Genomic DNA, 16038 nt, shown 5'->3' on the forward strand with positions numbered 1-16038 from the left:
AATTCACCTGCTTCCCGCTTGCATCACGGACGGCGGCCTCAACCCATCACTTAGTCAGTGGCAGCAGGCTGCCTGGATTCAGTGTGGCCAGCCAAAGTAAAGTACTTACTTGAACTTCACAATACTTCAGACTGTTGTGTCTCTGTCTGCGTCCCAGTCATCCAGCGGTCGCGGTGGTGAGCCGCACGGGGACCCGCAGCCGTACAGCACACACTGCATGCAGTGTCTGTCTTGGACCCATGCCAGACTGATAGACACTCAACTCCCTGGGGTCCAGCTGCAGCGCTGCCTGCGCCCGCAATCATACCACCAGCTGCCTCTCATGAATGCAGCGGCCGAGGCCATCAAGTGAGTGAAAGATGCAGGTGGCCGCTAGGCCTTCCGGGTATTTTTGCGCAGACAGCAACGCCGCACCAGAACTCGACTCTCTTAGATTGAGTCTCCCTCGCCGTTTCTGACCAATCGTCACTTCCTCTTTCCGGACGTGAGGACTTGGCAGAGAGGTCACAATATCCGGATAATTCCCTCCATGGTGCCACAGCCAGTAGTAGCAACCACTGCTGCTGAGGGCAAGACCCGCCCCGGGGTCTGAAAAGGCAGTATCCGTCAGTGACTGACAGCCGCACCTTGAGCTGGATCAATATGCAGCGGCAGCAGGACGGCAGATATTATTTGTAACATTGTATCAGTCTCAGTCAGAGCTGCACAGGCGAAGATCTTTAACAGTTAACTGTTTATTAACTGAGCCAGAGCTGCTGGTAAGTCTGTGGAGGAGCTGCAGAGCTGGAGCGCGCTTCAGATTGGCATTAAAAATGCGTGACAATGCATTTCAGTGCGGTGATGCGGAACGCCACACTGAAATGCGTTAGCGTCACACCTGATGTGTGATACTTGGCAGGCCTGCTGTACCAAGCACAATTATTGCATAGCTCATTTTAAAAGATCCTCTAACTTTTCAGTTTGAGAATGAAAAGTTGACACTAAACTCTTTTATAAGATATTAAGCAGCAATTTGTCATAAGGCACTAAAGTGAGGAAATGCTGCTCCTGCCACGTACCTCGCAGTACATTCCCATCCGACAGCTTTGCTAAATCACCTCAATCCTCATGCTGCTGATGTCACGCTGGTAGGCAGCCCGAGCCATTTGGAGCACAAGCCAACCGATTCTAAAAATAGTGCCAAAACGCACAGTGACGGGAACAGGCTAAAATATTCACTTTAGTTTGCTGCAAATAAGTGGATTCTAGGCTTGCGCTCTAGCTCGCCACTTGGAGGAAGTGGCCTGTCACACCCCTTCAGATGACTTCATGCCCCACCTCCCCTTCGGATGAGGGGGGACACAGTTTGAAAACCACTGATTTAGAGGCTTATATGATCTCATACTGGGGCCATGCTGACCTCTGCAACCCTAAGAAAAAAATTGATAATAATTTGCTCTAGCAACGATACGCCTTCCCAGCCATGCTGATCTTATCCCTGTTACGTTGCTTAAATTTTTATGGAAAAACCTCAAATTCAACACAGACCTTGTGGTGCCGAAATAATTAGCGCAGCCAGTTTTCGATCTCCTTCCCGGCCTTCTGAGAAGTTGAGCGTCTAAACTTCGCAAATCGGTAACTTAATCTGGGAGAGCTGAGTTGAAAAGACACAACATTCACTGCAGGCCAGAAGTCAATCAAAACTCATTGCATCTCAGCAACCAGCCTGGAGGATGGATCAGCCTGGGGAATGTTTGCTTCTGAGATATGGAGTGTTCCCCAGGTCACAGATATAAATCTCATTACCAACCACAGGGGCTGTCCAACAGACCTGATCCAGGGACAGTCGGTATATACACCTAACAAATGATTCAAGAGAAGAATCGCTTAAACTATACAATCAAACTCCAAATTACAAACATTAATAAATGAAAAGAAGGAAAGTAAAAAAGAGAATGAAGCCCCTAAATCAAAAAAATCATATATCAAAAGTTATTATTTATTACATATAGTAAAAACATCTAGAACAGTTACGCTCAAGGCAAGGTGCTGGTATACAAACAAAACATATCACGAACCAGAAAAGTGGCAAACAAAAAAATACACATTACAATAAAGGTACAACATGAACAAAAATAATTTGTCCTTCTATAATTTTGGCCACATAGGCGTCGACGGCGTTTCGACCACTGTATAGCTACACGGTCATCATCAGGACTCTCATTTCCCTTGAGCGTTACAAGTCTGTATAAAAACAATCTGACCAACTTTCATTGATGGTGATCCACAAGAATTCTGCACTGCAGGATAGACAATTAGCTATATCTGTCCATTGTATCCAGGGGTAGAATTAAAAAACTCCAGGGTATTTCACCCCAATCAATCGGCGACTGAATGCATAATACCGCGAACACCGTTCGGAACGTCGATCCCTCCCAACCTGGATATTGAGCCAACCAGAGCACTGAGACAGCCCTGATAGCAGCCACCGACAACATTGGTGGCCCTCCTGGACCACGACGAAACAGCAGCCCTCATTCTTCTGGACCTGGCATCTGCCTTCGAGAATGTCTCCCATCACATCAACAGACTCCACCACATCCGAATTCAGGGAGACACCTTCAAATATATTGCCTTATACCTCACCGGAAGAACCCAGAGAATCAGTCTGTGGAAAATTAGTGCGTTTTGGTGAACATTATCTGCGCCATCTTGCCTCTTCCCCTGATGCCACACTTTTGTCGTGCGCGCCCGCCATTTTAAGATGCCCCGATCAGAACAAACCCTTTTGCATGCCGCTGGCCCCTGACATAGCCCTTTGCCTTCGCTAAGCCTGCACGCTGACCACCCCCTGCTTGCACCTGCCTTGAGTCATAAACCCCTCTTCGGCGCTGCTCTGCCCCAGGCCCTCATCCTGTTCCCAGCGCGACACCTCCCTGCTTTCCTTTCATGATCTCCGGCCCTTAGATGCAAACCCCTTTTTCCCCGTGTGCCCGTTTTTCCTCCCCGTTCCCAAGCCGACACCCAGCTCTGCCGATACCACCCTCGCCCCTCCCCGTACAATAGAAAGCTTCCCCCATCAAAGAAATCCCCGGGTTGATCAAAGCCCCCACCCCATGAGATCCAATCAAACTCCCCACATTCCGTGAATCGGCGGATTATCCAGCTGCGCGATGCTCATCACCTGTTGTGATTAGGGTGGGGACTTCAACTGTAAATGTGTGTGGGAACGGGCCCCAAAGGGGGATTCCGGGTATGTCTTTCCGTATATCAAAGCTTTGTCACATGTATGTAAACTGTAATAAAAACCATAAACACTGTATATAAGGGGCCAGGCCTCAAACGTAAGTTAGAGCACCTCAGAACGATACCTTCTGTCCGTTTCGTTGTGTTCTCCTCCGGAGAGAATAAAAAAACCTTGTTTCCTGCTTTCCAGTCTCCAGCGCCTGCCTCTTCATTGATTTAAATAACTAGAGGGTCACAGAGGCAATACCGCCGGGCAAATATCGATTGTCCCTGACCCGATTGAACTTTTTACAATTGGCGTCCCAAGCGTGGGGCCCATCAGCGACTCGTGGATCCAGTGGGAGAGGTCCCGACGACAGAGTGAACGACTGCAACGATCGGGAGAGCTCTTGCCCAATAGACCCTCGTCTGGCAGCCGATCATCCGAACTTCACTAGTTCCGAACAGACCTCTCTCGAGTGATCTACGGTCCTGACTGGGAACCATCAGGAGTGCCGTGAGAAATACGAGAAAAAGAGGACGATCGGGCGCTGGATTCGGAAGACAAGAAACTGTCCACATGGTCCGGGTAAGGTCGTGTTGCCACGACAAGTTGCGAAAGAATTTGTTTTGATTGCTTGATTGTTCAAAAATACTAGTATTGCCTTGTTTATTTTTATTTAGAGATTCACTGTCTGCAAACGGAGAAGCAACAGGCTCTCTCTCCCTTTGCAAGCAGTGGAGGATAAGTAGGGTAGCAGCCGTGCTTGTTCTTTTTCTCCCCCACTCAATAATTGCTTGAAACTGAACTGTTGTTCACAAACTATTGTTTCCTGGAGATTCTCTGTCTGCAAGCAGGGAAGAGACCATCCTTTTTGCAGATAGTGAAAAGGGTAGGTAACGCAGATCTTTGCGGTCCTACTCATTCTCCCCATTGTTATTTTGTTGGTCTTTTGTTTTTTTTGGATCCATGAGGTATTCACTACCTGCAAACAACGTAGAATAGAAATATTCTGTCTAGTCTTTGCACCTAGTGATAAGATAGGCAGTGCTGACTTTTTAGTCCCTCGTTACGAGCCGTCATGTCTGTCTTCTCCCCATTGATAAATAGCCTGTTTAGCCCGGACCGGGTGTTAGAGGTGGACCATATGGCTCCACTAGAAGGCACCCCTAATAAGGACATGTTCATAAACTATGGGTTAGTCACCATAGCTTATAATAAATTATGGCACAGGTATACCGAAGATAGCCAAGACAAACAGTGGCCACTGGCAGGATCCTTCGACCTTGATAAAATAGAAACGTTAGAAATAGCCCTTCGAAATAATAAGACGACGCCAATTATGCTCGACAGTCTCGGTATGTGGCGCAGAGAGGCTACGAAACGACAGAGAAAAGACGAGGATAAACCAAGTAGGGAAATATACCGACAGGACAACCCCAGGACACCGCTACCCACAACTTATCCCCCGACACTATACAAAGGACGACCAGACTTAGGGTCAGACCAATGCGCTTTTTGTAGGTATGTCGGACACTGGAAAGCCCAATGCCCGACTCTACTGAGCGTGAGTAAAGGCAAAGGGCCGACAAGAACGACAGACCGACAGTACGAGAAAAGGCGCGAGACAGAGAAGAACCCGACTTACATAGACAGACCAGACGGAACCACCACGTTTGATTATGCCCGATGGCACAGATTTCGCCAGGAAAATCTCAGCGGCATGATCAAGTTCTCCTAGGTCGGGCAATGTCAAGACGGGAACCCAGCCTCGTTTAAAATGCACAGACGGAAAGAGATAATTATGACCAATAACTGTTTTTATATTTGTCTTGGGTCTTTGTATGTCGTACTTGTACTGTCCCCCGTCTGAGTTCGTGTGTATGTACTGTACAAATCTGCGTCATCCCTCTACACGTGTTTCCGTGTTACTCGACCCCTGTTAGCAGAAACAAATTTCATAAAAGCAACCTGGAAAGAAAGAAATGATAAAACAAAATCCGTAGACCATTAATAAACTTGAACTTTTAATTTAACACAACAAACAAGGAATAATAACGATAAACTGTAGAAAATGAAAGTCAAACAGAACATTCGCCCCCCCCCCCATTCTGGAACCTTCCAAAGTAGGGCAGGGTTACGGCTACGCCCAACCAACGGCAACCCATATAAGGCGAGCCCCGCCGCCAACTCTTGGTCAGGAAATCTTAACGTATGGGGGAGCCGGAGGAGAGACAGGAGCCCGCAGCCTGGGCATTTGCAGGTAGTCCCGCCACATGTCTCCTTGGCCGGCCGCAACGGGCCTGGAAAGACTAAGGTAGTCCCGCCACATGTCAAGAGGAGAGCGAGGCACCTCTTCCTTTTCTCTCCCGTCACAGCCGCAGCAGTCCTGGACGGCGGGATGTCCTGCACGTACCTCCACAACAATTTGTCCAAGTTGGGCTGGGAGGGAGAGGCGACGCGGACGAGCCTCTCCCACCTCCACCGGTAGGAGGTTTCCCAGCCCCCAGCCCGGCGCCGAACACCCCCAGTCAGGCGATGGTGCCCATACTTCCACAGCACCGGACACACCATGGTGGCACCCCAGTACTTGCGCAGCACCGAACACACAATGGTGGCACCCCAGTATTTGCGCAGCACCGAACGTACAATGGTGGCACTTGGGGAACACCGGATGTGGAGAGGCCTTCATGCGGGGCGATGAAAAGGAGCGGCATGGAGTGCACCGGGAGAAGGAGACGATGTGAACGAGTCTCCCTCGCCCCCCAGGTGGGGGCATCACAGCTGCACCCCAGCTGAACGTCCCGCTCTCACAAAACAGGGACCTCTTCCTTTCACTCCGAAGGGTCTCTTCCATTCTTGCAAACTCGACGAGAGTGGCCCCTGTAGGGCCTCAAAATGGCGTCTGGATCCGCTGGAAGGCGGGCCCCGGCCACTAGAGTAACTTTGGCCAGCCATACAACTCGAACATTGGTCCCATGGAGCACGAGCCCCCATCTCCGACAGCATCTCCGCAGCCTTGAAGATCATACAAAGGTCCCCGGCGGAGCCTTCGGCCTTTGCAGGTTTCCGGTAAGGGACGGCTGCTTCGATCGCCAACGAAACAAACATGACATTGCCACACCTTCTGTTAGCGTAAATTCTAGAACTGCCGAAAAGGACTCTGGTCCAAACTGCCAGTAATGGAAACATTTCCCCCTGATGCTGCTTCCGGACTGTGCCGGCCCCGCCCAAAATGGCGCTGGTATCAATCGGAACTTACGAACACCTCGTGGTGTTCCTTCGCACTAATATAAACTTGAAGTTCTGAGATTTTTGTGATCCTTTGTACACTTGGCTAGAAAAGACAAGGAGAGCTCACTCGACGAACAGTATGAAAAGATCCCCGTTACAAATGTTGATTACGAATATACAATGTATTATATTTTTATAACTGATGTAAACCTCATTTACGATGCATACGTACGGTATGCATATAGGAAATCTGATTACAACTGTTATGATTATGTTTCTAAATTATGAAAATATATGCCCCCGAACCCCCAGCCAATTAATAGACGTTTTAGTCTCTTACAAATGAATGAGTAAAACTTTCCGATGTTTTTTACTGTTGCAAACGACACCCCCCCCACTGTACGCACTTTAGCCATTGCCACGACCGACCAAATACGACCACACCCTCCTAATCCATATGCTGAAATGAATTTGCAAAATAAAGTCTTTGAAACTATGGACGGGTATTGCATGCTTTATTTTAAAACAATATGGGATGGGTAGGAAAGTTCTTTTTCTGTGCACCCTACTCTGCTCTCTCTTTAAGGTTAAAGGAAGATGGTTGCCCAGCCCTGGAGGACGGATCGGATCGACAACACGACACTCCGTCTTAAAAGTACGCGACTGACTCATGAACTCTCGCGTAGAGGAAGACCGTGACTTCCAAGGATGGGTAAAACGAATGGTGTAAATGAGGGAATGTAAAAGGAGGGTGAAATGAAATAATGTAAATATTGTAAAGTACAACGTTCCAAAGTAGCAGGGACCCAAGAACCGAAGAACTTTAGAACGCCACGGCGTTGAAAGAGGTTTAAGGATCCCGATAGTGAGATATATCCTTTGACTAGATACCTCGCACTAGGCCCCTCTGGTTTCCTTTTTATGTTTCCCCGCACACGCCCTACATGAACACACTACCCCCCCCCGACTCCGAAAACCATATCCCCGGGGACCCTGCCCCAAGGAGGAAAGACGAGTAAAAGGTAAGTAAAGGACTTATGAATCCATGTATTTGAATGCGCGCGAATGCTGTCTCCCCCACCCCCCCCCCTTTTTTTCCTCCCTCTGCAGGTTACATCAGAGATTACAGCCAAGGTGTGGCGAAGATCTGAGACCTTGCCATGTCTAAATACACGAAACGGACTAGCGCCGCAGGGTGGTGTCTAAGCACGCCTGCAAACTACTCACGTATCGAACAAACCCGAAGAATTAGCACAACCTGATAAAAAGTGATCACCCTTAAACCAGACCGGACGAATGAACCCACGTTACGTATGATGCGAAACTGTGAGGGAATGTGTGTGTGTGTGACTGAGGCGTTGACCCAACTGGTCAAAGGACTGAGAATGCGAGAAAGTGCGACAAAATGGTACCTCCTTTTTCTTCTTTCCTTTTCTCAAAGCACGTCCCCTCTACCCTGTCTAATGCTCAAACTGCATGATTACAAGATTCTAACGCGGACTCGTGAATACCCTTTACTGTGTAATGCACTAAATAGCCTTTCTTGAATGCACTGCCGCCCTCTCTGTTGCACGTGTACTATTTAGCCTGCCGTTGCACTCTCTCTCTCTCTCTCTCTCTCTCCCTCTCTCTCTCTCTCCCTCTCTCCCCCTCTCTCTCTCTCTCTCTCTCTCTCTCTCTCTCTCTCTCTCTCTCTCACTCTCTCTCTCTATTTTTTTTGCACTACCACTCTTCCGAGTGGTTAGCCCCGAAATTGGCAGATTGCCACCCCTAGCACACCACCTAATTGGCTTCAAATACCGTCAGTATTTGCACAAACATTTGTCTTTAATACAATCACCCTGAGGCCGCGTCATTACCTCTCCTTTTCCGCTAGAAGTCAATGAACCCAGGTTGGGCCGTAAGGGAAAGGACAGGTAAGACGACAGAGGTTCCCTAATCTGGCCCGAAATAAGGGAACTACATGTCAACGGCTCCTATAGTATAAAACAAGGACCTCAGAATACGCGACCCTCCCCTCCCCGAATCGTCGCAATACCCAAACCAGAAAAACGATCACCCCCGTTACCTCCCCTGTCTATGTCCCTGGTTGTTTCCCATAAAACCCCTGTCCTTCCTAGTTAAGTAACCGGGCTGTAAAAGGTTACGTAGGACCCAGAATGATGTTTTACAAGGTTAACAGACTAGACCAAGGTAAAGAAATCGTCAAAATGAACCCCGCGGTAGCTGAAAAACAGGATGCACCGATAGAAAGGAAATGTTTAGCCATGTTCGTCTCTCAGCAAAATACCTGTGTAGTACCATGTTGACGACTCACTGTACCCTTTTGTAAATGTGAAACTCTAGAGAACGGCATATCTTTGCCAGATTTGTCTCCCGAAGGTGGGTTACCATCAGATGAACTGTCATGCCTGTAATAAATGATTATGAAGGAAAGTCATAGTAAATCCAACAGGTCCACCACCGGTCATTCATATGCCAATTGTGAACGTTAAATATAACGGACATTTTCATTCTTTGCCTGGAGCTGGGAGAGAAATAGACTTTTTGATTATCTTCATCCGCAAATTTTCTAAAAAACTGTCTTTTCAAACTTGTTTAAGGGTACTGCCGTTGGAGGAGAGAAGGACCGGATGTGGGAGCACGAGGCCTGACTGCAGACTAAGGGACACCTGCGACATTAGCCAAGGCGAGACCACGACTGAAAAGAGCTGCAGGACGAGGCACTGTTTTCGAAAGCATGAAAAGAAAGGGTCGACCTGATGCCCCTGCTCGACGTCCAGTGCCTGTCGACAAGTCCCCGCTCTCTGAATTCCGTCACACGCCCGCCTATTTGAAGTCTCTCGTTCCCCTAGTTTGTTCCTAATTTGGCCTTGCTCCATCCCCCTTTTTCCTCTGACCTACCCTATGGACTGTTTTGAACGCTCTTCTTCCATCGGAACTTTCTGACAATCACCTCAAAGGACACAGGGCGAAAAGGACCTTTTCGACTGGAAACGCGAGGAAAGGGTCGTGCCCTGCAACGCAGAACTTAGAACCGAGCTGGACTTGTAGCTCCACCGCCGGTGCTCAACAGCGCCAACGAAAGACCACAAAGAACAATGAGAACTCGTAAACTTCGAACATTTGACATCCTCAACCACCGTTTTTTCTACGCCTCATTTCTCTCCCAGCCACCATTGTATTGATCCTGCTCCAATCCGAATCCGAAATATGTATTAACCTGCCAGTTCACGTTATGATATGTACTTGCTGCTCGCCGTTTTTGTATTTCATTCCTATGACTTTCCTGCTGAACAAATTTATCAAAGTTATCAAATAGGTGCACCTCCTAAAAAAAAACTGGAAACCTCAAAATGTATTGTTTACAACTCTTTTCCATCTTGGGTTCCTACCGTTTTCTCTCTCATGCTCACCACAGTAGAACCGAATAGAAAATGAACCAGCAAGATGTCTTGAATATGTTAAAGGGAGGACTGTGGAAAATTAGTGCGTTTTGGTGAACATTATCTGCGCCATCTTGCCTCTTCCCCTGATGCCACACTTTTGTCGTGCGCGCCCGCCATTTTAAGATGCCCCGATCAGAACAAACCCTTTTGCATGCCGCTGGCCCCTGACATAGCCCTTTGCCTTCGCTAAGCCTGCACGCTGACCACCCCCTGCTTGCACCTGCCTTGAGTCATAAACCCCTCTTCGGCGCTGCTCTGCCCCAGGCCCTCATCCTGTTCCCAGCGCGACACCTCCCTGCTTTCCTTTCATGATCTCCGGCCCTTAGATGCAAACCCCTTTTTCCCCGTGTGCCCGTTTTTCCTCCCCGTTCCCAAGCCGACACCCAGCTCTGCCGATACCACCCTCGCCCCTCCCCGTACAATAGAAAGCTTCCCCCATCAAAGAAATCCCCGGGTTGATCAAAGCCCCCACCCCATGAGATCCAATCAAACTCCCCACATTCCGTGAATCGGCGGATTATCCAGCTGCGCGATGCTCATCACCTGTTGTGATTAGGGTGGGGACTTCAACTGTAAATGTGTGTGGGAACGGGCCCCAAAGGGGGATTCCGGGTATGTCTTTCCGTATATCAAAGCTTTGTCACATGTATGTAAACTGTAATAAAAACCATAAACACTGTATATAAGGGGCCAGGCCTCAAACGTAAGTTAGAGCACCTCAGAACGATACCTTCTGTCCGTTTCGTTGTGTTCTCCTCCGGAGAGAATAAAAAAACCTTGTTTCCTGCTTTCCAGTCTCCAGCGCCTGCCTCTTCATTGATTTAAATAACTAGAGGGTCACAGAGGCAATACCGCCGGGCAAATATCGATTGTCCCTGACCCGATTGAACTTTTTACAAGTCACCCACCGTTCACCTCGGAGCCCACAAAAATCATCCGTGGCATCCTCCAATAATCATCCGTCACCCCCACCCTCTCCAACATACTCAGGACCCCATTGGCTTACATTGTCAGATCGCACAGACTCAACATCATCACCTACACCTACGACACCCAGCTCATCCTCTTGGTGTCAGAAGACCCCTCCACCACAGAACCAACTTCCACAGCTGTATGTTGAACAGTGCCAACTGGATGAAGGACAACTGTCTGAGGCTCAACTTGGACAAGACAGACATCCTGATATTTGGGAACAACACCTCACCATTGAATGGCGCATGGTGGCCTGCTGAACTCGGCCCATCCGCGGCCTGGCATACCACACCTGCAACATCAGCATCATTAGCATATGTGCTATAGTTGGAAAAGTAGCGATGTGGGACCAAGCTGGACGCGAAGTGGGTGACGTCTGTTGTAGGCAAATGGGTTTCTTGTGGGAATGCTACGTCAATTTTATGTCTCTGCAAGTAATATACTACGTGTTTCCCTTTTCTAGCGTTATTGGGGCCTCTAACATTCCATGTGATCAGCGACAGGTCGGAGTGGGCAGGCAAGCGATCTGATGTTGTCATCTAACCGTAATTTCAATGCATAATGTAGTGTGTCATAGTGTGAACTCTTCATGAAACAGTGAGCATGCTGGTATAAAGATCGCGGTAACCAAAAACTGTGAACATCCCCCCCTCCCAACCATCGCAACCCTACGCAAGGAACCTCCCCCTGCAACAGTAACCAAATACATCATGTAAACATCTGAGATATATAAACAGGAGATAAATAAGATAGATTTCACTCTAATAACACCTTTAACATGCTAAACACACAAAGGGGGAGGCAACACCCCGTCAGAATCCCAGCATTTTAGGTAATCAACTTAACATGTTAATAGCCCTATCATGATACTGTAACAAAAACATACGGAACAGTGCCACAAATACTCAGGACAGGGTCTCAGAATTATTCAGTGGCCACAGATCCACTGTGAGGGTGGGAAGACCAAGATTCATCTATGTTCTATTGGCTGCTGTTGCATTTGTAGCTTCTACAGAATTCCTGGACAGCGGTAGGCATGTCGAAAATCCGGGACTTGCCTTCAAAGTCCATTCGAACGCATGCTGGATATGGCATGCCGTACTTGAGACCCAAATTTCTAAGCGTGGCTTTGACGCCATTGTAATTGCGCCTCGCTACCTAAACCATTGCTGTGAAGTCCGGGAACAGTGCTAATGTCGATCCCTTCCAATTAATCCTCCTGGGCTCTCTTGCCAAGCGCAGCGCAGTGTTCCTGTCTTGGAAGTTAATGATGCGCGCAATAATGGGTCTAGGAGGGCAACCAAGATTGGGGCGAGGGCCCAGGGAGCGATGTGCATGCTCAACAACATAGCCAGGCGTGAAAGCGTCTTTGCCAAAAAGATCAGTTAGTAGGGTTTCGACAAATAGATCTTTTCGGGCATTATTGGCCAATTCAGGGACCGCAAGAATGCGAATGGTATTACGCCTACTGCACTCCTCCAAATCCTCGTTTTTGATAGCAACATCCTTGAGGATCTTTTCCATACTTTCTAGGCGTTTCGTAGATTGGGCAGACCTGTCCTCTAGGTCTGAAACCCTCCCCTCCACAGTGTCCAGTCGCTTATCGTGCACGTCAGTTTTGTCCCCCATATTGGCTAGACGCTTTTCCAGGGCGTCCATCCAGTGCCCTAAAGCCGGCCCTCAGCTCCTGCAATAGAAAGGTCAGGCTTGAAGAAGAATCACCTGCAGGGGCGGCCTCTTGTGCGCTTTCCATCATGTTGCTACTCATTTTCTTTGCTTTCTCTACAGCTTTTCCAAATGGCAGCAGCCTTTGATTAGGGTCCTTAATAGCCATGTCTTCCTGTATATGGGCCGTGGATGGCAGCATCTATTTATCGCAAGTCTCTAGTCAGAGCAGCTGGGTAGTTTGCCTCCCCTTAGGGCCCAATGACACTGTGTGTTGGATAAACTCTGGGGTCTCTAAGCCCCTTCCAGCAACGTATCATATTTTGGCACTTATGGGGGATTATCCTGTTGTGACCGCCTTCATGCCGCAGAGCTAGTAATGTGTACAACCAGTGGGTCGTCGCCGTAGCAGTTCAAAGCTCCCCTGCCATAGCCAATAATATGCCTGTAGTGACCAGCTTAACTTTACCCCTTGGTGTCTGTTCGTGCTATTCTGTGCATCAGGGCCAACATGTACCGCCGATCTCTCCTAGCGGCTTCCAGGACAATAAGTAACTAATTTCGCCACATAGAGAGGGCGGCGCAATCTCAGATTGCTGCGCTCCTCCCCTGCTGGTCGATACTACAGCCGGGCGCTGCCTCCCAAACTCGCCTGCAGACCCTATCTCTGCGGGGCATCTGGGAGCAGTACAGAATCAGCACGCCCACCCCGACGTCAGTGGGATGGATGAATGCTGGGCAGGAGCGGGGGGAGAAGCCGCGTACCAGAAACACTCACCTCACTCGTAGCAAGGGCAGAATCCTGCACCTTTGATGTCGTAGCCCAGGAGCTTGAAATCGAGCACGGGCAGTTGCAGGGGCCACTTCTAGGCCGCACTGCATTGCAGCGGTAGGCTCCGCCCTTGATCTGGTTTCAGGCAGAATGCTCGTCACCATCATGCTTGACTATGGAAACGCACTCTCAGTAGGAATCACTGCACGCCTCCTGAAGAGACTACAGACAATACATAACTCAGCTGTTAGACTCATTTTTGTCCTCTCTAGATGGACCCCACCCCACTTCAAGGAGTTACACTTGCTCCTAATCCAGAAGAGATGCCAGTTCAAGATGTTGAACCACACATATAAAGCCCTGGATAATGAAGGACCAGCATACATCAACACATGCATGATTTTCCACCAACCAACCAGACACCTACGATCGGCCTCCCTCTTCCGCGCAGACACATCCCAAATCTGCCGAAGCAATGCTGAGGATGCTCCGTCTCATGCCTGTTGGCCAAAGCTTGGAATGACCTCCCCCTGCACCTCAGGACTGCCTCATCGCTCCCATATTTCTGAAAAGATCTCAAAATCTGGCTGTTCATGTGAACAGATAACCACGCAGCAGTAAGCAAAACCTGCACCTTGAGACCCTCAAAAGGTGATTTACCTCACTTTATAAATCCTTGATTGTTTGATTGAAAGAAAAAGATATCATTATTTAAAACAAAATTTATAGTACAATTTTAAAATTGTTGTTAAATAATTATTAGTATTTTAAATTAATTCTATACATTATTTTAATACACATTATATTAAATATAAATAAAAACACATTACAGTTGATGTTCTGTAATATTTTGTGTTATTTATTCTAGAATTAAATACATATATGTAATTATTTTACTTTAATAATGTATAAAACATATTTTTAATATATATTAAAAATACTCCGCTGCTGGTCTTTGTCTTCCCCCCGCCATGTCCTCTTCATTGCCTGGTTTGGAGCACTGGATGGGCCCCTTCGCTTTGTGGCCGATGCCCGGTGCCGGACTGGTCTCTCCGGAGGGTTGTGGAGGAGCCGGGCGGGGACTCCCCGTCCTGTCTCTGGGCCGCCCGATTGCTGCTGCCTTTCTCTTCAGCCGGCCTGCTTGCTTTGCCTCTTCGCGGGACTGGTGGATTGGCTTTGGGACGCGGCCGAGGTGAGAGGGTGCCGACTCTGCTCTCCGTGGCTGCTCTGAGCTCTTCACTCCTTAACCTTATCGGAGAGGAGCCACCTCCGATTCTTCTAGCTTTTCCGCTCGCCTCCTTACTAGACCTCGGGGCCGATTTGGGTCACGGCGGAGGTTTGGAGTCTGTGCCGCTCTCCGCGGCCACTCTTGGGCCCATTTTTTTGTGGCTCGTTCTGGTGAGACGCCCCTTCCTGCCTTTGACATTGTTTTTGGACTTTGCTGCCTCTCGTTCTGCGGACAGCTGCCTTGGCGCCCGTGGCCTTTGTTCCCTGACCCCAGGTCTTCGTATTGAGCACCTCTGCCCCCGCTGCTCATGGATGGGGCGGCTGTGGCTTGGGGCCGAGTGCCTTTCTCCCTCCGGACATGCTGGCTGTGGTGGCCCTCTGCCTTGGATGTCAGACTTGGACCTTGGTGCTCCCTGCCATTTTCTTTTTGTGGCTCTCTGCTTCTGCTGCCTTTCTCCTGATCTGCCATTTTGGCAATCTCTGATCTCTTCCTCTGTCCCGGGAACCTTTCTGTTGTCTCTCCTGTGCCGATCCACTCCTCACTGTCTTGCTCGTTTTGTCTCGCTCTTGCGCTCATGTCCTTTTCTGCCTTCCTTCCCCTTTCTCTCTGTCCCCCCTCTTCCTTCCCCTGCCCCTTAAATTGTTTGTGTCTCTTACTTTCAACCTCTCTTACAACCATCTCACTGCTTTTTGTTACCTCACCCAGTGCCTTCGTTTTTGCCATCCTCGACTTTTCTCATTTCCCTACCCCCTGTTTTGTAATGTGTAATTTTGTGTAACTTACTGTACTGCTGTGGTTACTCTTGTAAAGCGCTCCGATTGGTGTTGTGACTGCGTCCCCCCTCCGACCCCACTTAATGGAACTCTGCTCTCCTGGTTTTTTGGGTCTTGACCTGAGATAATCTACTATTTGTATATCTTTGTATATAGAGATAACTCTAATCACTAGTATATGCAGTAGACCTTTGTACTCTCTACCATTCCTATGTGACTCTTAGAGTATATACATTCGTATCCCTTCCCTATGTATATAGAGATAACTCTAATCACTAGTATATGCAGTAGACCTTTGTACTCTCTACCATTCCTATGTGACTCAGAGTACATCCATTAGTATCCCTTCCCTATGTATATAGAGATAACTCTAATCACTAGTGTATGCAGTAGACCTTTATACTATCTACCATTCCTATGTGACTCTTAGAGTATATCCATTTGTCTCCCTTCCTTGAGTGCTCCTCACTGACTATAAATTGTACATTTGCAATTTTATTCTGTTTTGTATCTTTTATGCAACGTACAGAATCATGAGTTCTTATGTATCGCAACTGGTTCTTATGTAAAGCGATCTGACACCTTCGGGTAATGTTCGCGCTATATAAAATCGCATTAAAAAAACCTCTTGTCCGCGTCCCACATTATCCTCATTGCGTCTCTCCACTCCTTCCCCTGGCCAGACCGGGAAGGACACCAGAAACGCCCATGCTCCCCTGCGCCAATCACAATGCTGAAAT

General features: G+C 48.4%; 1 protein-coding gene across 2 annotated transcripts in view; it reads left to right on the plus strand.

Annotated features, from left to right (window-relative positions):
• Positions 1 to 16038, plus strand: part of SPEF2 (sperm flagellar and cilia associated 2) — a 1151963-nt gene that overhangs the window by 890902 nt on the left and 245023 nt on the right. The gene's annotated exons all lie outside the window — the stretch shown is intronic.

The sequence above is a fragment of the Lissotriton helveticus genome, chromosome 2_1 (genome assembly GCF_964261635.1).
Source record: "Lissotriton helveticus chromosome 2_1, aLisHel1.1, whole genome shotgun sequence".
Taxonomy (NCBI): Eukaryota; Metazoa; Chordata; class Amphibia; order Caudata; family Salamandridae; genus Lissotriton; species Lissotriton helveticus.